Below are 23,000 nucleotides of genomic sequence, written 5' to 3'. Positions count from 1 at the left end.
ATTATGAAATTGCGGGTAAGCTATATTTAAACATGGTAGTCTTACTCATCAAACTGTAGGTGACGGTGAGCGCTGTATCTCAAAATTGTGACTCAGCAAAAGTCAAGAGAGTGCAAGAGAAAAACAACACAAAAAACAAACATGCAAGTTTTCATGTAAGGTTGTCAGTAATCAAACCCCTACGAAGCGAGTTACGAAATGCATGGAGCGGCCTTCTCTCTAGAAGTGCAGTGTGAAAGTCGTGAGTCCTGGTGGCGTCTAGTTCTTACTGCGTACACGAAGCGCATATGTGAGAGTGGTGTCAGTTGAAGAAGTGGCCTTCGCAGAAATATTTGGTTGCTAGCCGCGAATAACGTAGAAGCCATAGGGTATATTTGAGAGCTTCTACAATCGAAGAAAATTTCTGTTCAACATTGTATGCGCTTTTATGTTTGCTTGAGGAAACTCTCAGAGGAACCAGCGCAAAAAGAACAACGGACAAGAAACAAGGAGGCCGACAGGGACAGAAGCGCTGAACTTTCAACTTTATTTCAGAAGAATTATTGCAACGTATTTATACAGTAACCTGTCAGAGGCAATGACGCACAAGCAGAGCAAAACAATCTTTTGATCGGACAATGATCCAGGAATTAAATGTAGGGGCAGTGGCAACAAGCAAGCAAAAACCAAAACAGCTCTTTACTAAAATATCAAGGGAAAAAAATAAAAAAGAAATTATTCGATCGAGACATTAGTCATGGAACCCTCCCACCATGACTACTTTATTTTTTAGCACTTTCATCACATTTGACCGCATCTTATAGTTAATCTGCATGTATAGCTTAGTTTTACCTTTTGCCGTGTTAAATTTTTGGCCTTTCAACTCGTTATATTTGCATACCTTTTATACCTTTTATCGTTTTTAGCTTCATGGCCATGTTTTTATCTCTGCTTGTTTATGGCGTGTTCCTTGTTGGCCATTCATCTTCAAATTTCTTTTTATTTTTTTCTTTCCTTGATATTTTAGTAAAGAGCTGTGTTGGTTTTTGCTTGATTGTTGCCACTGCCCCTTCATTTAATTCCTGAATCATTGTCCGATCAAAAGACTGTTTTGCTAAGCTTGCGCGTCATTGCCTCTGACAGGTTACTGTATAAATACGTTGCAATAATTCTTCCGAAATAAAGTTGAAAGTTCAGCGTGTCGGCCTCCTTGTTTCTTGTCCGTTGTTCTTTTTGCGCTGGTTCCTCTGAGATCATGGCCTACCAACTAGCCCAACAACAAGTTTGCTTGAGGAAACGCAGTGCGCAGGTTGGGAATATTGCCTGAGAGACTATCGTGTTCCTTTGTAAAGAGTTAGGTCACGGGCACAACGCCTAGCCACGCAGGCTACGTTAGACAAAGGGTACAAATGCAAATAAGTTGTAGTGTTAGGATTTAAGAACACTTCAGAGAAAGCCAGTTGGTGGAGCATAAAAATCCAGTCTCTTTTACTAGGGCAACTCATATAAGACTGGGGCCATGTTTTGTATGTCTCCCCCCCCCCCCCCCCCCTCCTTTCATTTGCCACTTTCTTGCTGATAGCGGCCGATAGCCGGCAAGCAAAGTCGCTCGCTAGCTCCGCTACTAAAACCGGGTTTGACCAATAGCAAATAAATAAAAGAATGTTGAAGAAAATGAAAGCTTACAAAATGTAACCCCTGTGCTATTGCTTTAGGTCGTAAAAAATATTATTTGTTTTTATAATGCGCGCAGAAAAAGAAAAGTTGCGCTTCTTTTGAAACAGTAAAAACTAGACGTTTTTAATATCTGAAGGAGATATTTCAAACTTCCAAGTGCTGGACTGGGTGAAAAATAATTATCACCCGTGAAACATACGCCACTTTCATGTACTCAGTGACTTCAGTGAGTACTGAGATCGATGCCGGGCTAGGTAATGATAATAGCAATAGATTTATCATCTGATATCGGCGAGTATTGATGCCATTATGTTTTGCTGATAGGAAGCATATTAAGTGTGTCTTTTGGTACAAGCACTGGAAGGAGGGCTGCTCGGGCACGTGATTGGAAATTACCCTCACGCACTTACAATTAGAATTATAAAATTGTAATTGCATTACAGCTGTAATTGAGAATGAATTTTATCCGCGGCTAGCAACCAAACGTGCGCCGTGTTCCGCGTTGCACGCAAAGCTGACTATCAAAAAAAAAGTGACAAAGTTAACTTACACTTGGGCGAAGCGCGTTTCGCTCCGCGCTACGAGCTAACTGCGCTACCGAGAGAGGTGTCCTCGTATGCGTGATCTGCTATGCGGGTCCACATGCCCGCACGTATTCTCGCTATGTGGGGAGGTGCCTAGAGGGTAGGAGGAGGAGGGCGGACCCAGGTTCTGCTGTGGCCTCGCGCATCGCCCTGGAGACAGAGGTGGCACGGTTAGACAGGGTGGCACAGGTTAATTAACACACAGGCTCAGGTTTCGATAGGTTTGTAGATTTGGGAACTTTCATTACTTTGGAAAACTCCGGTGTTCCGAAATCATATAATGTCGAATAGTTGCAAAAGCGCCCAAAATGAAGGCCACATTAAGATTGCACCAAACGCGGCGGATCACTCAGCGGCTTGGCGTATGGTGCACGACAGTGTCTAATGCCCGAAGGCTAGTAGGCACTGAGTGTCCGAACGCCGCTCAAAACGTAGCTTGCAAGGGTTTGAGATGAGGCCAATTTCTGAACACCGGAGGTACACAATAAAAAAGAAAAATGTTCCTAACATTGACTTGTGATGGCTGGAATCTCCGAGCCAGTTAAGCAGTCGATTTTGCACAGCTTCTATTGCTATCTAAGCAACGTTTATTGATTGCAGTGCCTACGACAAGAACGAGGAAGAGTATTTTTGATTGCGACGAGCGTGTCGAACTTAGAGTATATAGACTTTCAGACGGGCTATTTTGGTATGTAGATATATCTTGTAATCTCTCAGAGAGAGGTAGCTGCTGATAACATTCCCGTTATATAGAAATCATCATTTTTTAAGCTATCTTTTACGTCCTCTAAACGTTGTAGTCATCAAAAGATTTTATTCTATGATCCTGATCGATATATCTTCAGGGTGTTCACTTGAAGAACTACACCGGTTTTTTTTTTCTTCAAGATACTATCCTTGGAGCCAAAGAGAAAATCTCAAACTGCTAGCGCAAGCTGCAAAACAAAGCAAAAAATCCTAAGTATTTCGGCTTTCCTCCCGCTTAAGAGTACCACGTAATCATGAAAGTTATTTCATAAAGGTTCCTTACAGTGCAGTATTCGGTGCATGGATTCAAACCCAATACTTCAGGGAACGCATAAATTCCATTGCTTTGTTGGGACGGGTCACACGGATACAGGGGGAAGCTTTGGGTAGGGTAGGAAATATTGTTTACGGAATAGTGGGCAGGAAAGCACTGTTGCATTGTCTTCGCTAAGAGATGCCGAGGCCTACTGTGTCACCACGACAGACGTCTCCTTCGTGTGCCGTGACGGTCAACTTTTAACGCAGTATGGCTCAACTTGGTTCCGACAAATGTCTTCACTCTCGCCAAACGCTGTCAATTTACTGAACTGGCGCAAAAGAACGTCAATGAATGGTCGTACGATTAAGAAGCGCCCAACTATTTCTGCACTTTATGCCAACACGGTCAACAATCTCGCTCACTCTGGTGTCCTCCTATTTCACGACCAAAATTTCTCAAAGTAACGACAAACAGATTGCGAAGACTAAGACAAAATAGCGCACACCAATGTGTCACTCGCGGGGTTTTGTGAAGTTTAATGAGTAATTACGGATAAAACTGCGTGTAGTTCAATTCTTGTTATACCGGTCAAAAATAAACGCTAAAAAATTATAAAATCATCCGGGTAGTAACAGGGTGATATCGAACGAAACATTCACTGTCAAAATTAACCGTACCTAATACGTTTGAGCTAATCGTTGCACCTGGTAATAAGAAAGCGTGTTATGTGAACACAACACAGGAGCACGGGTCATCCTCGCCCAACTATAAATCGCATGTATACTCACTCCGACGTAGAGCACCCATAAGATGAGCAGCAGCACAATCAATATCAGGTAGTTGATGAATAAGCTCTGGCCCTCACGCGAGTCGAACGAGGCCATCGTTGCCAGCCGAAGATGGCGAACGTTCCAAGCTTTCGCTACGGGTTTTCTATCCTGTGCGGTCGCAGGAGCAGCGAAGGCAGCGGAGTCGAAGAGTGATAGGCTTCAAGCCCGGGGCCTGTACCTCACGTCTCACACACTCGCTTCGGGCGCGGCTCGCGGAGGAGCTTGCTTTCAGGCCGTTCGTTCGCGATCTGGGGATACGATTGGCCCATGGCCCACTTCAAACAAGCTTTTTTCGCGCTCGCCCACCCCACGTGGCGCTTGCGGGTTCATCTCTCGCTTATGATTGGTCTGTGACCGGAAAGGGGTTCGCACCCTCGCCTCGACTGGAGCTCAACTTTTTTTCGTTCCATTTTCCCCCTCTCGTAAGCCGCACTGTGACTCCTCAGCCATCACCCCCCCTCCGTTTCGTCTCTTCCTTCCATATTTATTTTCCTGTTCTTCCCCACTTATCGCTTTTTTTTTTCAGCTTCCTATCTCTCGGGGTGCTTTGGCCTGTCCCCGCATGGAGAGGAAGTATGCGCTTTTTTCACATTCGCACCCGAGTGGGAGAGCTTTATTATACTCGGGGCTATTCCGTGGGTTGGCTGAGCGGTAACGCATGCCAAAACGCCTTGCAGCTGGCTTGCTGGCGTATCGTCTTGCTTTATTGTTTTTCACTCTCTATGCGCATTGCATGTTGCAGAAAAAAAAACCTAGATCGTAATGACGGTAATATTGCACCTACATACGAAAGATGCCTGGGGTGATTGCTAAGATGCACTTAGGAATCGTGCTTTGGGCTTTTCGATTAGAGAACAAAGCTCCCGCCGGAACGTTTTAAACTTTTTAGCAGCAACCCTTGGTTCGCGTTCCTTTTCTTTTTTTCACATAAATTTACTTTCCTATACCAAACGAGATGTCAAACCTTAGATTGTACGTCAGTGTTACGAAGGTGTTCCTTCTGTTGCCACTGTTCCCGATGTTAAATGCCTATCGAGCTCACTAAAAGAGCAGGGCCGTCGTATTCGTTTTGCATGCGTCTTGATTTGTTTGTTTGTTTTTAGTATATGTAAGGTTATGGTAATTCTGAAAGACCACCTTTCAGAGAAAAGTTGTCGGATATATTGCTGAACACTTTCTGTTGTCTTTTTGTGTTGAAATTATTTTCTCCTTTTCTCGTCGCCGTTCCTCCACTTCTTTTGGTTTCTCTTGGCACGTAGATGTCGCGTTTTCTGCTGCGCAATAACTGGAAAATTATAGTGCTCAAACGCAAAGCGTCACCCTTGCATTTTGGTGCTCAAGGTTGCCGAACGTATTTGTTTTCCTTTTTTGTGGAAAATGTTTATCTAAGCTGATTTAAGTGAGTTTTCTGTTTGTCCTTGTAAGATTATTTTCGCGTTCTCTACTATAGACATCTTTAATGACCGAAAAAAGAAATTATGCTTTTTGCAAGATCTCGTTATTTACTTATCTTTTAAGGCCTTTCAGTTGACCTATTACATATCTTTAATCGCATTATGTGTAACGCAGGTAGTTGAACGCCATTCGTGAGGTTTATGAGAAATCAAATGCGAAGATAAAATTTTGTAAGCTCGGCTTTGGAACGCGGTGTTTCTCATATCTTTCAGTTGTTCTGAATAAGAATCATTTTATGCCTACTTCATTATTTGCACTCTTGTGACTTACATTGCATCCACTGAAATGGGCCAATAAACTGGCAACAGCAGCGTGCCGCCGCCCGTAATCTTTGCACGAATTAACAAGCGAGTGGCTAGGACTGGCATTAGCCCCATGCAGGGTTGGCTCTTGGGTCAGAGACCGTGTTTCGCCATGTGTGTGCGGCGGTTGACGATATCGGTGCCCCGAAGCCACCATAGCATCGTCTCGGACCCAGCGACATGCTACGCGGCGCTAATGTCGGTCGTAGCCAGGAACTCGGGCATTTGTGCAAAGTTTGCGGGCGGCGGTACTTGGCAACCTCAAAAGTATCCGTGAAAAAGTCCTTCACGATGGGTGTCCTCGTTTCGCCTTCTCAAACCGATATTAACTGCGCGATTAGTTGAGATTATACATGCCTGCCTCGGAATTCTTAACGTGATAAGTCCAAACGGGCGACAGCGCACTCCTCTTGCATAAATTGGCTGTCCCTTCTTGTAATTCATTATCTGACACTTATTTTCCCGCTATCCAGCTAGTGACCCTTAAGTATTTTACTATCATCATCAACAACATCAGCCCAACTTCCAGTGCATTATAAATGCATCTTCCTGTGACCTCAATTTCCTGTGCCAGCTGCGGCAACCCTGTCTCCGCAAGCTTCTTAATCTCACCTGCTCACCTAACTTTATGTCGCCCCTGCTATGCTTGCCTTTCGAAATCCTCTCCGTTGCCGTAAAGACCATCGGTTATCTTCTCATCGCATTACATGTCCTGCCCACGTCCATTAATTTTCCTGATTTCATCTGCGGATGTTATTAACTCGAGTTTTATCCTGACCTACTGTACTGTCTCTATCCCATAAAGTTGCGCCTATCATTTTCCTTTCCACAGTTTGGTGCTCTGTTCGCAATTTAGTCCCAAGCCTTTTCGTTAGCCTTCTCTTTTCTCTCCCAACAGGTAGTGCAGGATGCAGCTATTGAATACTTCAATACATGACAGCTGAATATTGTTTGCATTTAACACAACAACGCATATATGCACGCTTCAACGTTCTACGCGCGGCCAGGATGAACTGCTCACTTTGTAACTGTTTCTTTATTCTTCCATTTGAAAGCCGTGAGTACAGTTTGTTTCTCTTCATTTTGTCTTCGCGCTAAGACTCAGACAGGTGCCAGAAAATGCGCGCAGGAAGTTGCATGAAAATTTCTTTCCTATTCCCGCACAGATACTATTTATTAAAGGCTAAGACAATCTTGTCGGTGTATACTTCGCAGGTCGACCATTTAGTGCCGTAAAAGGCTGGTGAGCCCCTGGCCAGCGGCAAACTGCAAGACAGGCAACTTCTGGATTTATATGCTGGGGACAATCTTTCTATGCTGTACAGCATAAACGGTTTCAGATTTTTCTGCACAAACAACTTTATTCAACAGGAACAACAAAAAGCTTCAAAGAAAATTTCAGTTGGTCGTTAAGGACTACATCTATGCCGGTTAAACTCTTAACCGTTGCACATTCGGACCAGACATACAGGAGGCCTTTCTTGCTCATTTCAATATTTTTCTCCTTTTCGCTATATTTCACCAATTTGCCTGTTTTTGTTTCGTAATTTTGCTTTTATTTTTCTCTTAGAGTATGAATACTTGCGCGTGCGGCCCTGTGTCTTTAAAGAGCTCCCTCCGTTCCTCAAGCTCACGCGCAGTCCAGGCCCGCCTCTTCTTGTCGGGGTTGTGAGGGCAATATTTAGAACGCCAGACGGTGCTTGAGCGTGGCCTGCAAGCAAGTGCTTGAATGTCTTGCGCAATTCACTTTGTTTTAAACCCGGCAAGTTAATATTTGCTTTTTTTATTTCTCTAATTCTTTCTTCTGTTCGTATGTTTTCCCGCATGCTGCGGGTCGGCACCTGCACAACATCACATTTAAGACCTTGCCTCTGAGTTTGCTCAGACGGGGTCTGCGCAGGATGTTATCATGCGAAGAGAAACAAAACTGTGTGGGCTTCATAGCTTGTTTGTGCTTCGTAACAGAAGCTGTACCGTGCGCAACGCGAGTGGTTTCGCTAAACCGCTCATAGTTATGTTCCAGTTGTAGCAGGCGTATCTTGAATAAACGGCCCCAACGGGTATCATCATCATCCGAATTACGTCTACTATAGGACAACGGCCTCTCCCAGCAATCTCTAATTAGCGCCGTTCCATGGCAGCTGCGGCCTTTATATCCTTGTAAACTACCTTTCCTGCCCACCTGATGTTCTCTGCACTCTTTCGAAGAGTTGTATGTGTTTTTTTGCCTTCCCCATCAACTTCTTGCAAAAATATCCTCGAACGTAGCCGCTCTTCTGTCGGGCCTGCATGACCTGCATCTTCGCAGATTAGAGCAGCACATTGAGACAGGACGAAGTGCGTATTCAGCGTGGGAAACTGCCGGCGTACGCACGAAGAAAACAAACAGGACTAGCGCTGAACAGCGAACTAAGCCACAGAACACCTGGAGCTGTTGAGCCAACGCGACGGGCATACACTGGCATCAGCTCGGCTCAGTGACTCATTTTGGGAACGCTGTGCATTTGACAGGCCCGTCCCCTGCGGCAGCGCTTGTTATTTATAAATGTGACAGCTGTGACAAGTTGCTGGTCTTACGTTGCGCCTTGTGTTTTCCGAGCAGCGAAGAGCGACAGAGGCGGGTAAGGAGTGCCGTGCGAAGTGGTCTTCACCGAAAAGGAAAAAAAAAAGCTACCGATACGCTTAGTCCTCTGCGCGCCCGAAAAAAAATGTAAATAGAGTTGTTTAGCATAGGGACCGTATATTACTACCACCAGCCGCCAACAGCGCATACGCAGATGGCCCAGTGAGCCAGGTGCGGGCACATCTGGCCCCTAGGGGCGCTTGCGCATGCTCTGTTGTAGGCTGATAAATGAGAGTAGCGGCGTAGGGTAAGGTCGTGTTAACACCTGTTGCTCTCTAACAGAAAGATTCAGCATAGCGTATACACCTACCGCTACCCCTAAGCTACCAAAGCGCTTGCGCCAATCGGCTCGATGAGCCAGGGCCCGTATTCTATAAGCTGTCCATTTTCCATTTCGCGTCCATTTGGTCTTATGCCATTGGTCAGTCAGATATACCCACGGCTCTCAAGCTTCTGTGGGAAGCGACCCGGCCAAAGGGTGGTTTGGTGACCGGACATCACCATTGGCTGCGCAGTCAATGTTTCTCCCTAAGCATATTTTATAGCGTATTTCTGTTAGCGTTGATGTTTCTCGTATATAATCTGGCATATTCGATATATGTTTCGTATGTATACGTCCATATACGTATATATATATATATATATATATATATATATATATATATATATATATATATATATATATATATATATATATATATATATATATATATATATATATATATATATATATTAATATATATATATATATATATATATATATATATATATATATATATATATATATATATATATATACGATGTATGCCTCGTACATACTCTGTCCTGTTTATCGTTATATTTACAGTGGCCGGTATCTAAAATCGACTTTAATAATAAACCACGTTTGATGCCTTGAGTAGTCACATCGTCGTAGTGCTGGAGATTAGCCACTGTCGGAGGAACTTTTGCAGATGGAGTCGCACTTAAAAAGTCAGCTTTGACTTTAGTCTGGAGATAATCTGACGCGCCTGAATCCTGCCTCAGTTTTGACGGTGGTTAGTCTGTGTTAGTAAACAGCAAGTTTTTGCTGGCGCCTCGTGGAAAGACGGAACGTCTCAAGGGCGCGTCTTGCCAGCTCTTCGTGAGGCTTTCAAGGTGCCCTCGAGTATGCCCCGTGCTGTATCGAATATAGATTCGGAGCCTATGTGGCGGTGGCGCCATCTGGTTGGCTCGGCTGGAGAGTATGGCTGGGTGTCGCTTGGCGAGCTTAAACAAAGCGAACGCTGCAGAGGGGCGCGGCTTTTTTTATTCGCAACGTTGAAGATGGCAGAAAGAATGAGGAGACAACAAAGTTCTGGCCTTGTTTCTAAAGCTATATACTAGCGCGGCCACGATTATTCATGGCTTATTTGCCATTTAAACATTGCTATATATATATATATATATATATATATATATATATATATATATATATATATATATATATATATATATATATATATATATATGTGTGTGTGTGTGTGTGTGTGTGTGTGTGTGTGTGTGTGTGTGTGTGTGTGTGTGTGTGTGTGTGTGTGTGTGTGTGTGTGTGTGCATGTACTGTTCATGTGTACATGTATATATATATATGTATATATATATATATATATATATATATATATATATATATATATATATATATATATATATGTACACATGAGAATCTACAATGAAAGCACCCCCATCCCTCCCCGATGAACAATTTTTATCAAGCCCAGCACCCAAGAGGGTGAAGCGAGTAACAACACATAAAGCCCCCGTGAAACAAAACCTGAGAAAGTCAAGCTGGCACGATCTCCTGAGCTTTTATCTTCTCAATGGTAAATTAACAGCGCCAAGTAAAGACCATAGTATAACATGAACTAAGGAGCTAAGCAACGTGTTCTCATCTTTTTAATCCTTTCAATTTTTCCACCTTTCGAACTCTAGCAAGATCTTCGGGAAGATCTTTTTTGAGCTATGTGCCTTAAGGCTGTTTTGCCCAAATGAGCTCATTCACCACGCATTCCTTCCATGGCTTTGACATCAGCGTTTTATTGAATGGTAAAGACGAGGACAATGCCCACCAATGACTTGAATCCACTGCATTTTCATCAATGTTTTCGCTGCGCGTTTATGGCGACCTTTTCCACTGCCGTGGAGATTTGTAACACTTTGTTTGGCACGGAACATTTATTTGGTCTCCAGAGAGAAAGGCAATGAGAAATATCAGGGACATTTTTTTTATTTACCTGATGGCAAGTAGCCACCATACTAAATACATTATTGAACCTATCAAGCACGTATTCTATCAATCACTCCTCTTAAAGGCCCTGAAAAATTTTTTCCAGGAGATTATTTTAACTCCACTTTTTTCTGCGCGCCATCTGACGGGGCTAAAACATTTTTTTTTCCTTTCATCACTATTGATAAAGTTTTGCGTGGTGTTTCACACTGAACCCGTGCGTCCGCAAAGGGTTAGTCTCTTCTTCTGGTTAATTTTGAGGCGTCTATATATACCTTACTATATATAGCTAAATAATGTTTAAGTCATGTAATTTCGAATGCTGAGTCCCTTCATTCTTCTATTTCTCAACACTGAAATCCGTGTAAGTTTAGCGCGAAACGACGCTTGAATTTCCGTTTTTATTTTGTTATTTTGTCGTACATTTGTTCGCATACAATTGGGCAGGAGCTTTTCCTCGTATATACAGAGAAGGACGTCGCGTAGTGAAGCTTCAGCAAGCTGCGGTACAACTATGCTGTACTTTTCGACATGGCAGCTTTTCTATTTTTATCTATATTTGGCTGCTTCAATTAACCTCACATGACCATCCATTGAGTTGCAAGTCTGATTTTATTATAATGATGAAAACAAGGGCCCTTTGGAAAAATCATTTCTCCATGACTACAGCCAAAACGGTTATAAAAAAAAACCTTGCGGACTATCACATGTTACGTCAAAAAATCAAATTGTTTTCCTTCCATCTTTGAACGACCCTGTCCTCAAATTACTAGTTAAAGTAAGTTAGACCGTGCAGCTGTACTCATATTTGTTCTGTAATCATGGAAGCCACTGAAAACATCACGTTATTCGCATACCTACGGAGTGCTGCATCGCTGTCGAACGCTGCAGCAAACAAGCGCTTGCGTATACATTTTGCCTAAGTCGCGGGCCGCATTTTGCCTGCCCTGTCCTCGGCCGCAAATAGACGCATGCCAGGCGCTTCGTTGGAAGCGCCGAAAACAACAAGCACTCGTCTGTACGCACCTCGTCGAGCGGTTTTCTAAACTCACTTTCCCATCACCAGCATGCATTTTTTTAACTTTTACTAGCGTTTGTCGTAACGCAAAACTTACCCCGAAAAGAACTAGCTAGAGCGGACATGCAACAGAGTTTGACAAGCGCTATGCACTGCTTCAACCTCTGGCGAGTGACACTGGTACTGTCTGACAGCTGAGCCCCAGTCAAAAGGTATCCACACTATTGTAAATCCTGTAAAAAAATGTATACAGAAAAATCACAAGGACACCTAATTCCACTGTGTGTTGGCAATGCGACAGTATCAGCAACTGTTGATGCATTTGCTGGAAGTGAGGTCACTTCCGGTCTATTGCCGTCAGTCTCTCCAGCCAATGGGAATGCTCCCATCTGGTGACATTCCTTCCCTCCAGCCAATGAGCAAACTTTTTGAGTGGCGATGCATTTTGGCCCCATAGCGACTTTAACGCTATCAAATTAAAACGTGTACTTCTGTAAGAGAAATATGCACGTTGCCCTCACGAAAACGGCAAGCTGGCTTTCCCGCTATTTTTTGCAGGAATGCTATGCCACCTAGCGGTTAAACTTCATCAAACAGCCTTCCCGGCGGGTACAGTCTTCGTATAAAGTACGCAGTCCACGACGGCTGCGGCCAGAGCAAGAGCTCCGGCTACCGTCGCCGGTGGCGCTGCTATCTACAACGCAACATCGGGATGGCGCCCGGACTATATTCTACAATATAGGGTAACTACCGAATATAGTACCGACATAAGCCACCGATAACGCTTCTGCTCCGGTCGTGGCTACGGTGGTCTGCGTATTCCTCACAAAGCCTGCTGACACGCTGCTGTTCTTTAATGCATCTAATGACGCTTGTGTCACGCTATAACACTGAGCGGTGCTGCTGTAATCTTCTCTATATTAGCGTTTTGCGGGAGGTCTTGTTTAGCGAAGAGGCTATAAAGCTAGTGATTCTTCGCGACCGATTAGTCACAGCTGTTGCTGTTAGAAATCTTAGATGCTATCACTCTTAGTCCAATCAGAGCTCCGAGCTAGAGCTGTCCAGTATGCACCGAGTATAGTATCCCGATAAATCTCTCTCGACGCACCGTACGGCATTCCGTACGATTCTTCGTACGACATTCCGCACAGTGCTCTTCGAGCACCAAGCAGGGGCGAATTTCGCAATAATCCGTGACCACCCTAGATAAACGCCAAAGCACAGAACACAAAACGTAGCGAGGATCCTCGCCCGACTCTGTAATTTTAAAATTCATAACCTATGATACGTTTCATAATTAATTACAGCGACTGATAAGCTAAACAGTGATGGCGCGTATATAGGGAAATGCGGAGGCATCCGTAGTCAGCCTAATCTCTCCCGCTGCCTGCGTTCCTGAAAGCAATGGAAGCGCATTTTATCCTTCAGTTCTAGTTTTTCTTGAAGGCGGTCAAATGAATGAATGGCTTCTCTGATAAAGGCAAAAAGATAAACATCATACCCAACATGAGGAAAGGAGCGATACACTCACCGACCTATAACTTGGCACTTAGAAATTACGACATATGTTTATGACTTCCTGAAACTTCTTTTTTCGTGTTCCGTATCTTTTTTTTTGCCGTTTGCTAACATGAATGCTTACAATTTAGCTTGAGTTGCTCCTCTGTAAAGAAGCATGCCCTCAATATGACCTCTCTAAGCACGGCCGGTTTATTTGTGCACAAAGTTTGAACCACGCGTAAATAGAGGCAGACATAGAAAGACCTGCGAGACATACATACAGGCGTAGACTTGTCAGCGCCTGCGCATATTTGTGTGTTTTTTTTTTGTGTGCGTGTTACGCCGTGAATATAACTTACGTACGCAGCGTACTAGCGCCGATAGTTCTCACTTTCGCGCGCGCAAAATAAAAGTGTATTATCGCAGTAATAAACAAGCCACATTTCTTCATGTATTCCGTGAAGCAAAGACAATAAACTGTCAGATGTCAGAGATGCAGAAAACATATCGTAGCAGATCACTCACTGCAAAATCTAGCATTTACACCGGTGACAGAACCCAACTGAAAACTTCTGCAGACGTACTGCCACATCACCTGATGATTGAATGAATCATTTTTGCTATTGGTTTAATGCGCGTCTTCGGGTGTCTGTGCGTAGTTTTATGGTTTGTTGACGTTTATGGATCAGCCTAATTTTCTGGTCTGTAATCACACATTACCACTATTTTTGTCAATAAATGTACTGGCTCTTTCTTTTTTTGCATTTCTGCAATTTTGGGCACCAGATAGCTTCACGGCCGGAAGCTCAGCAATTCTATCCCACATTTTCATTGCCTACGGCTACACGATGCTCTTTTTCAGCTTTCCCAAAACCTTCCCAACTGCGCATCCAAGTACCGCTTCACATCCAGATTTTGACTGGTGTTCTGACTAATTGTAAGAGAATTCCCCATCGTTGTAGTACGGATTCAAGCGAAGACAACGGGTGGAGTCCGAAGGTAAAGCTCGTTAGAGCGAATGCTGCGTGCAAGACAATCTGATTAACCCGTGGTTAATTGCATTTCATCTGCCACTCCTTGCGATTTCAAGCAAGCGGGTCAAAGGGGATTAACCACGGCGTCATAAGAATTGGTCGATGCTATTGGCTGCAGCGCGTCCTTTGAGAAGCAACCGCCGCTTCGCTCTTGAGTTGCATCCGACTAAAGTTATCAATCGCAGAAAAGGAGTTCATCTTTGCGGGTCGTTTTGTATTTCGCTTCATTGATTCCGCTGCGTGTGTAGGACCGATGTATCGCTCTCAGCGGGCTACCACTCAGGCAGCATGACTGGCAGTCTCGCCACCTGGCGGAATCTAGCCGCGACCTTGAGCGTAAGCCAGCCTGAACTAATACGGAGCAAAACAGTATTCTGCAGCCACTTTTTGTTCTTGTAGTTGCTGGAAGAACAAGGCACTGTAGATACTTAGCTGCCTGCAAGTATACGCGTACAAAATAACTATGATCCTTGCCCTCATTCATCCCCCTGAACGAGAAAAAAAAAAGAAGAGATCAATAGAGAATTGTGTCACCGAAGTTTTCGACAAAGGATGCCGTCTTTCAGCATCACAGTAGTGTCCTGGCTATTGCTGCAATGTGGATATTGACACTGTTTGTGTGCTACCAAAAGAAATTAAAACTTCATTAATTTTTGGACCTACTACTTGTCCAACATTATCGCACAAAAAAAATTGAAACTTGTAAAATTGTAAGGTACTGTTATGGAAATATTGAAGGTATATAGGTCCATTCTTTTGACATGTTGCAAGATCTTTTTTTTTAAGGGTTTCCATCGATCGCATCGAACAGTTAAGACTGCCATATAAAACCAATGGGAAACGCTTTTTAAGATAGCAAAAACGTTAATAGCAAAAACAATGCAAGACTGCTATCGGATGATCTGCAGATATATTGATTGTTGTAGTGAAATCTCACATTGTATGAAATCATTGCGTTCATAAATGGTTTCCCGCTCAAAAACGCTTTTGTCCAAAATTTTTGGGTATCATAACGTCACGTCACTGTTGAAGTTACGTCGTAAATTCTATTTTGTTTCAGTACACTCTTTTCCTTGAAAATAAATGGTAAATGTATAACGAACGCAATACTGATTTAGTTGCAATATTACTTTAGAGAACACTGCCCTAACTTTATACGGGGTGTTCCCGTTTTACCGAGGTGGAAGGATCCCAGGCAAATATTGCTGAAAAATATTGATTGGTCAGATATTTATTGAAGCCTTTTTTTTTTTTGCATCCGCAGGCGCTTCTTGTGAAAAAAAAAATGCACGAACAAAGCAAAACTCCACTGATCGGTAAAGCCCGCCGAGAGCTGTAAGTTTTAACAGCTGAAAGGTAAATTATTATCGACACAGGTGCCTGAAATTCTACATTAAATGTCGTGGGACGCGTTTCGTGCTTCTAAACGATCACACAAAACGTCGGGATTTACCCTCCCCGACGAAATAAAATAAAAAGTGCGGGTCGCCTTTTTGCTATGCCTGTGGAATTCACAGGTATACGCCCTTGATTAAGAGACTTTTTTTTTCTCTTCTGTGGTTGCCAGTCAGTAGGTGTCCGTCCCCTTGAGGGTATTCAGAAGGAAATATTCAATTGAAAACAAGAAGAAAATTCTCAGTACGAAGGAGAATCGGGACAAAATCGTCGAAAAACTCACTCCCGTGTAGAGCACCCATAAGATGAGCAGGAGTATGATGAGGATGGCGTAGTTTATCACAAGGCTGCTCGCTTCGCGGTCCATGGTTCAAGGGTCCTCTGCGCACTCGCTCCTAAGGCGCCTGCACCCGTGCTCTTGCAGTGGTTGCGAGCTAGGGCTTTGTTGTCCGTCCCCTGTGTCGCACCTCAAGCTACTTCTCCCCCGGTGTTGTCGCGGAAGACCACTTTGCTGTTGTGTTGTCGTCGTCCTGCTGTCGTACCTCGGGCACACTCTTTCCCCCTCTCCCCTCTTCGTCGTCACCGGTAGATTAAGCCGGGGGATGTTTTTGGCACCGAACCACTGCCGCAAGCACCATTTACCACCAGCTGTAACACCCTCTCTCCTTTCTCACACACATGCACACGCACACACGCATGCTGTTACTTTCTGCAGCGTCTTCCTAGTTTGTTTCTTTCAACTTTATTCCATTTGCTTCTATTTTCATCTTCTGGCTTGCATCCTTCGCTTCTTTTGCTCGCACGGACATTTATCTTTCATTCTATGCCTCTCTCGTTCTTTTTTCTTTTCTTTCACTGGAAGGCTGCGAGCTCCCTCTCTCACGGCTTATTCCGGATACATTCTGCGTGACCTTAATTTGTCGCGCTCTGCTCCGCTACCCCAGTGCGTGCAGAGTCCTCCTCCTTCTCCTCATTGCTTTCGCCTCTTCGTTCTTTCCGTCAACATCTCGGTGGGCTTCCCCCTCTCCACTCCAACGGTCTTCCCCTTTCCTCTTTCATTCTCTCTCTCTCTCCCCGTTTCTTTCCCGTCCTCTCACTGCTGACGTAGTGTTTAGAATGTCGCACGTGTCGCTTCGCAAAGAATACTACACCGTTAGATTAATCCAGATTCGTATACGACGCCGGTTTGCGGCAGTGCCGTCTGGATTTCCGTTAATCGTACATTTTGTACCTCACCAAATACCTAGCGCTTTTTTTTCAATACTTCTTTAATCAAACTCCTCCTTTCTCTCAAGTTTGGCTTCTATGCTTTGTAGCAAGCCGAAGGATACTTCTCTAGTCGTCTCTACGGATCTGAGCAGGTCATCGGACCCGGCCTCCTTTCTTTTCGGATGCTGTTCCTCGTTATCACATCTTCTATTTCCTTCTCTCATCACATCTCACTCTCCTTGTTTATCCTTGCAGGCCTTCCTGCATCTTTTATCTTGTTTTTCTATCTGCTACTCTCTCCGAATGCCCCCCCCCCCCCCCCCCTTTCCACCGCCTTCCCCGCTCCTATTGCTCTCCCTGGCTCTGAACGTTGAGTTCTGTTGTTTCAGCTTTCTCTCTCTTCGTCTTATCCTTTCATCCTCCTCCTTTCCTCCCCTCTTCTGTTGCGTTCCTCGCGAACAGAGCTTTTGTTTTGCCATGTTTTCCTTTTAAGCCTTTCTCTCACCCTCCATCTTTCTCCTTCCCCGTGACAGCCATCAGTCTGGCTCCCGGCACACTTGCGGGCTGCTTCTGTCCCTCGCGCAAAATCTCTCCCTTCCTTATCCTCCTCTCATAACTTTCTATTTTCATTGTGCCAACCCCCTTTCACTGCTGTTCAAGAAGCTCGAGGTTGCCAGCGCCAGAAATTCCTTATCTGATCACGACATCTTACTCTCGATTTTTTTTCCTGCATTTTCTTTTCGTGCGTTCTCATTTGCTTTTCTTTATTTGATTCTTCTGTCGTTTTTAACGGCGTCTTTTTTTCTTCAGCCGTCGAACGCAGTGCTTGGAGTTCTTTCATGCCTTTTTACACTTAAGTTGCGCTTCTGTCAATTTCAGCGCAAGGCAACGACGACACATAGAAATGTTGCCTGCATGGACATAGAATGCACACGGCTATCTAGGTTGGCTTCGCTTTATCTGCAGTCTGTTTCAGACTGATAACAGAGAAGTTTACTGAAAGCAAAAGCTGAGATGTTAGCTTGATGCAGCCACCCATGACTGGCTGTTCGCGCTGGTGTCGAAGAAAATAAGGGTGGCATGGTTGGCATTTCAACGTATCAGAGTCTATCGCCAGAAATGACTCCTCATGTACAGTGATAATAGCAAAGAAGGAACCACCGAATCTGAGCTAAAATGAAATAAAGCGAAATATTTATATCCTCAATAAAGCTGAAACAAAAATTCGCCATCATGACACCAAGAAACCTTCAGGCCACGTTTCTGCCTTCCTTTGTGACTGACTCTCTCAGTTGATAAACGCAATGTGTTAAGCTGGGCAATGATCGAGAGCATTGTCATATTTGAAATCATGCAGCTCACAACAAGTCGTCATTAAAATAACCCAGTGGACAGCTGTTTCTTGTCATGTTTCTATTGTAAAGACGCAAATCAAACAAGAAATGTGGACAGCCAAAATCTTTGCTAACAGAGCGCAGCTCCGTAGCCGAGCGTTCGTGAGCGCGAAAATTGAACTTCGTCAGCTTCGTCTTCTTCGCAAACTGAACTTCGTCAGCTTCGTCTTCTTGGCAAACAACTTCGTTAGCTTCGTCTTCTTCGGCTTTCTCTCCTTCGACGGCACTGGCCGCTAGGTCATCAAACCCCAATTGTATGTCTTACATTATCTACTTTTAATTTTTAATGCGAAAGCATTAGAGTTGTCACACCGAAGCCCCGCCAATTTCGCGTGCCCCGAAATTCGCTCATCGGTCGAGAGAGGTCACGTGACCTTTTTGTGACGTCATCCTAACGTGTTCTCCGTGGCAATTAAATCAATGATTGGCGGAGAGAGGTCACGTGACCTTGTTATGTTGTCACAACCTCCCCACCAGGTTGTGAGCAACCTAATATCTAGAAAGCAACTTCTAGGGCATGAGGCAGCCGACGCCGCCGCCCGCGCGCTCTCTCTCCGGACTTCCTTTCTCGACCCCCGAGATCAGGATCTCGAATTCAATCCCGCGTATTCTCTTAAAGACATTGTCCTTCAATATCAACCTCGCCACAGCCTTTACCCTCGCCCGAGTAAAGGTCTATCTAAGACGGAGGAGTGCATGCCGCCTGCTCCGTCTCTATACCAACACTCTGCTGTGCCCGGCAGCACTCAAACATTTTGATCCTTTCTTCACGGGCAGTTGCCTGTCTAAGGCGGAGGAGTGGCGTCTACTCCATCTCTATACCAACACTCAACTATGCCTGGCAGCACTCAAACATTTTGATCCTTTCTTCACGGGCAGTTGCCTATCTAAGACGGAGGAGTGGCGTCTACTCCATCTCTATACCAACACTCAGCTATGCCTGGCAGCACTCAAACATTTTGATCCTTCCTTCACGGGCAGTTGCCCGCACTGTGCGAGGAAGTCTTCGGACATCTACCACATGGTGTGGGCCTGCCCATCCAACCCAGCTATTCCCCCTCACCTCAACCGCACTAGGAGGCGACCCTGATCGACTGCTATGACCTGCAGGCCCAAAAGCAAGCTTGGTCGAGCGCGCCCGGGCAGCGCCACTCGGGTCCCTCCCGTCCTAGGGACCCCACCTAATATTTGTTACGGCCGGACTCTTAAGGACCGGCTCATGCATACCTCCATAAACCACTTTTTAGCGCAATAAAGGTTTTTCACCACCATCACCCTGCCTTTCATACTAGACTGCAATTAGCCCTGTCTTGCGCGGGCTGTAAAAATATTAATTCCTTAGACTCAGTGACTCTTCGTCGCCTGCTGCTACGTTTGTCTTGTCTTGCAATTCACTCCGTTAAATTTTAAATATGAATTTAAACGCTTATAAAGATAATCCAATTGGTAAGCGACATAAGACGAACTTGTAGACGAGCAAGTGGAGCTTGCATGCACTCAATACGCCAGAGGTGTTATGTAGACTTTTGTCACTTAATGTGGTGCTGGCTCCAATAGCGTCGGAATCCAGAAGCTGTCACAGCTAAGGGCAGCTTGACTGCTGAATATACACAGCTTCATATACAGCATATGGAGCTTCTTCAGCGCTTGGGTGGGTCAGCTTGAACATTGGGGCACAACGTAGGCAGACAAACAGGACACTGCAGAATCGCATTAACAAAGAACCACGTCATTTTTCAGCGCATCTCAACCAAACGTTGTTAGCTCTCTTTTTTTTTTCGAATCGCCGGGGCCGGTGACATTAGGCCACTAACCACGTTGATCCTGGCGAGACCTGAAACCTGACATCAGTACTTTGGCTTGCGTTCTGTGAATGCTCTTTATACCCTTCTCCCCATCTTGTTTCTTCATTCACTCCTCGTCGCATTTGTTCCGCTACGGCTGCTTGCTTGCCTAACGACTGCTAACACTTTGTCTCATTGCAGTCGCAGTGTTGCCACACTGCCTTCTTCTTTGTCTACCGCTTCCGTGCTGTCTCAAAAAAGCACCACTGCTCTCCACACCTTTTGTTTACTCGAGGAGGCCTTCGTCGCTGGCGCTATCCCTCGTTGACGCCGCTAGCCCATCAGCAACTTTACTCTCTCTCTCTCCTCTGGCTCCTCCCAGCTTTCGTCATTTGAACGCGCGCTATTGTCTCTGTTCTTTCAATTACCGTTCTGCCGCTCCTAGCTGCCTCTCGCTGTGGCGCCAGCGCTTTTCTCGATCCCTTGAGGAGTTTCTCAAGAGCCGCCATTTCAGCCGCCTGGGTTGATCAACAAGCAGGGGGAAAGTATATACAGAGCTCCACTCTGGCATCTCGGGCATCTCAGCCACTTTCGTGCGCGCGTTGGAGCGAAGCCTGAGCAAAGTTGCTCTCAGGTAGGGCGGAACGACATCCAGTGTTTTCGTAACTAACGAAACATGCGCAGCTGACTGTTCTCTTTCACCACTACACGAACTAAGCACTGCTGCACTAGGCGGAAGAGTTCGGTACGCGCACACAGATCCCAGATGAAAATGTCCAAATGGGATTCTTCATGCTCCTAGTTCAAATAGTTTATTGGCCCATTCCCTGTAGCTGCTGGGACCATTAGCTGCTGGGACCATTAACTACAAGGAACCAGTAGCCGCTGGAACCAGTAACTGCATGCTGATAGCAGAAACATTTATTTGGATAAAGCATCCGTGTAATATGGGCCTAGATTTCTAACCTTTCTGACAAGTTACAAAATGTTTTAAAGAGTTGCTTAATGATAGTAAGCACAGTCCAAAAATTCAGGAAAATAGAAGCAACCGACATTAAAATGTGTCACTCTGCAGAACCACGCAGATCTGCCTATAGTGAGAACACATATCTTTAATCGTAGCAAGCGCCAACAAGCCCAACAACAAAGCACTGCAATACACTTATAACTTATATGAGAAACATACACTCACATGAATACAAACTGTTACTATGAGCTCATGCTTATATGCTCCCTCATTAAGGGCATCCCACAGGTGTTAGTGGGGAACAGTTAATGAACATAGTTTTATCATTAAATTTCAGCACTATTTTTGCAATTTATAGCAGGAAAACTCGAAGTGATTTAGGTGAAATTTTTTGTTAATTGAGGAATACCATTACAACATAAACAACACAAAAGTTGTCACTCGAACAAAAAGCTCTCTGTAGGAGCCAGTAGATCCCACTTCAGACCCAGAAGCTCCCAGCAGGGACCAAAAGAGGCTCCTTACAGGGACCATTTCAACCAGCAGCAAACTAGAAGGCTTCCTTCTGGGACCAGTAGACCCCAGCACAAGACCAGAAGGCTTCCTTTTGGAACCGGTAGACTTCAGCACAAAACCAGAAGGCGTTCCTTCTGGGACTAGTAGGTGCAAGAAAAAAAGTCTTGTGCCCTACAGGGACCATTTCAACTAGCGGCAAACCAGAAGGCTTCCTTCTGGGACCAGATGAAACCATTAAAAACCAGCAGAATCCCATTAACAAATTATCACCTGGGAATATGCCGCTTAGTAATGTTACAAAAACGCAGTAGTTCCGTTCGTTTACGTCCAAAGATCACCTCAAGTATATACCTCAAAGCATGCCTCAAAGGGCTTCTAAACCGCCCTTGTATTCTTCAGCCCCCTCTGTCCTGCACACGTCATGAATGCAACTCACCGCCATGCATATTCACCATACAAACTTGTTAATGTTGAGTGTGCCGACGACAGTGCTGTTGTTGGTTAGGATGGCAAAGGTCAACGGAGACTGTAGAACAGAAGGGAAAAGGGAAGAAGCGAATTTTTTTACCTTAAAGATAAATCATCGGCATGGTTGGACCCGGACCCATAACCTCCGCATGTCGCTTGCGGGGCACTACCAACTGTGCTACGACGGCGGCTGCCCAACCTTCTACTTTCTGGGTGTTCATGCTAAATGCGTGCAACATAACTTTGATAGCGCTCACTGCAGCGTCACTTTCAACCGCCGTGGCGGACGTAAGAACGTCTTGCTATATCGCAAGAGACTACGAAGAATCGACCGTTATGTATACGGAAGCAGCGTGCTGCAACATTCTTACGCTTCCTATATGTCATCAGTAGTCCCTGCTCCTCGAGGCTCTCAGGTCACTGTCGCAGGGGTACCTCTGGGGTATCGGCGGAACTCTGCTTTGGCTTGACGTAGGCGTGACCGTCTCACAATGCGTGGTTGATCCCTGATGAAGAAAACGTTGCTAGAAGTAGTGTGTAGTGTTTAACAAAAAAAAATAAAAAAAATATAATAAAAAGGAAGTTAAAATATTCTTGCTCACCCCGGCATCTGCCATCACTGTATCGGATTGCAAATACCGCATTTTGAGGTGCCGGTGGCAGATTCTGCGCGATGAAAAGTATAACGTTGTGGAATCTACGAAAGGAGGGTACGCCGCACTAAACAGAAAGAAGTAAAACGGAAGTAAGCTGTCGATCCTCTGTCTCGCTCCCTTTTATAAAAGGACGCACAGAACATATGTGCCGTGTTCGTCTGCCGACAACTGAGAAGTCTGGAGGGCTTGTGTTTCGCGCCTCTCAGGGCGCTACGCGAAGTGTGGGCCAGCTACAACCAAAGCTGCGTGTGTTGTGGTATGTAGTGGGAGAAGCTGAGGCGCCGTGGCACGACTCAAGGCAGCGCTGTCGGCGTTGTAAGGGGAGGGAGGATGTTTTCGTAGCGGCACAACAGGTAGC

The 23,000-nt window shown here is 44.9% G+C and overlaps 1 long non-coding RNA gene across 4 annotated transcripts in view; it reads right to left on the bottom strand.

Annotated features, from left to right (window-relative positions):
• LOC144110559 (uncharacterized) overlaps positions 1 to 16,177 on the bottom strand; it is a 34,112-nt gene extending 17,935 nt beyond the window's left edge. Inside the window, exons 1-2 of one of the 4 annotated variants that reach the window (XR_013309867.1) lie at positions 4,035 to 4,385; positions 2,207 to 2,390 (exon numbers count right to left, since the gene is read on the bottom strand). This is a non-coding gene — a long non-coding RNA (uncharacterized LOC144110559). Of the gene's footprint in view, positions 1 to 2,206; positions 2,391 to 4,034; positions 4,386 to 15,931 lie in introns of those variants that run through there. The other 3 variants (XR_013309866.1, XR_013309868.1, XR_013309865.1) reach the window with 3 other exon arrangements.
• Between the last annotated feature and the right edge of the window lie 6,823 nt (positions 16,178 to 23,000).

This window comes from Amblyomma americanum, chromosome 11 (genome assembly GCF_052857255.1).
Source record: "Amblyomma americanum isolate KBUSLIRL-KWMA chromosome 11, ASM5285725v1, whole genome shotgun sequence".
NCBI classification, from domain to species: domain Eukaryota; kingdom Metazoa; phylum Arthropoda; class Arachnida; order Ixodida; family Ixodidae; genus Amblyomma; species Amblyomma americanum.
Note: the sequence above shows the minus strand (reverse complement) of the source record. Positions and strands in the feature narration are given on the sequence as shown.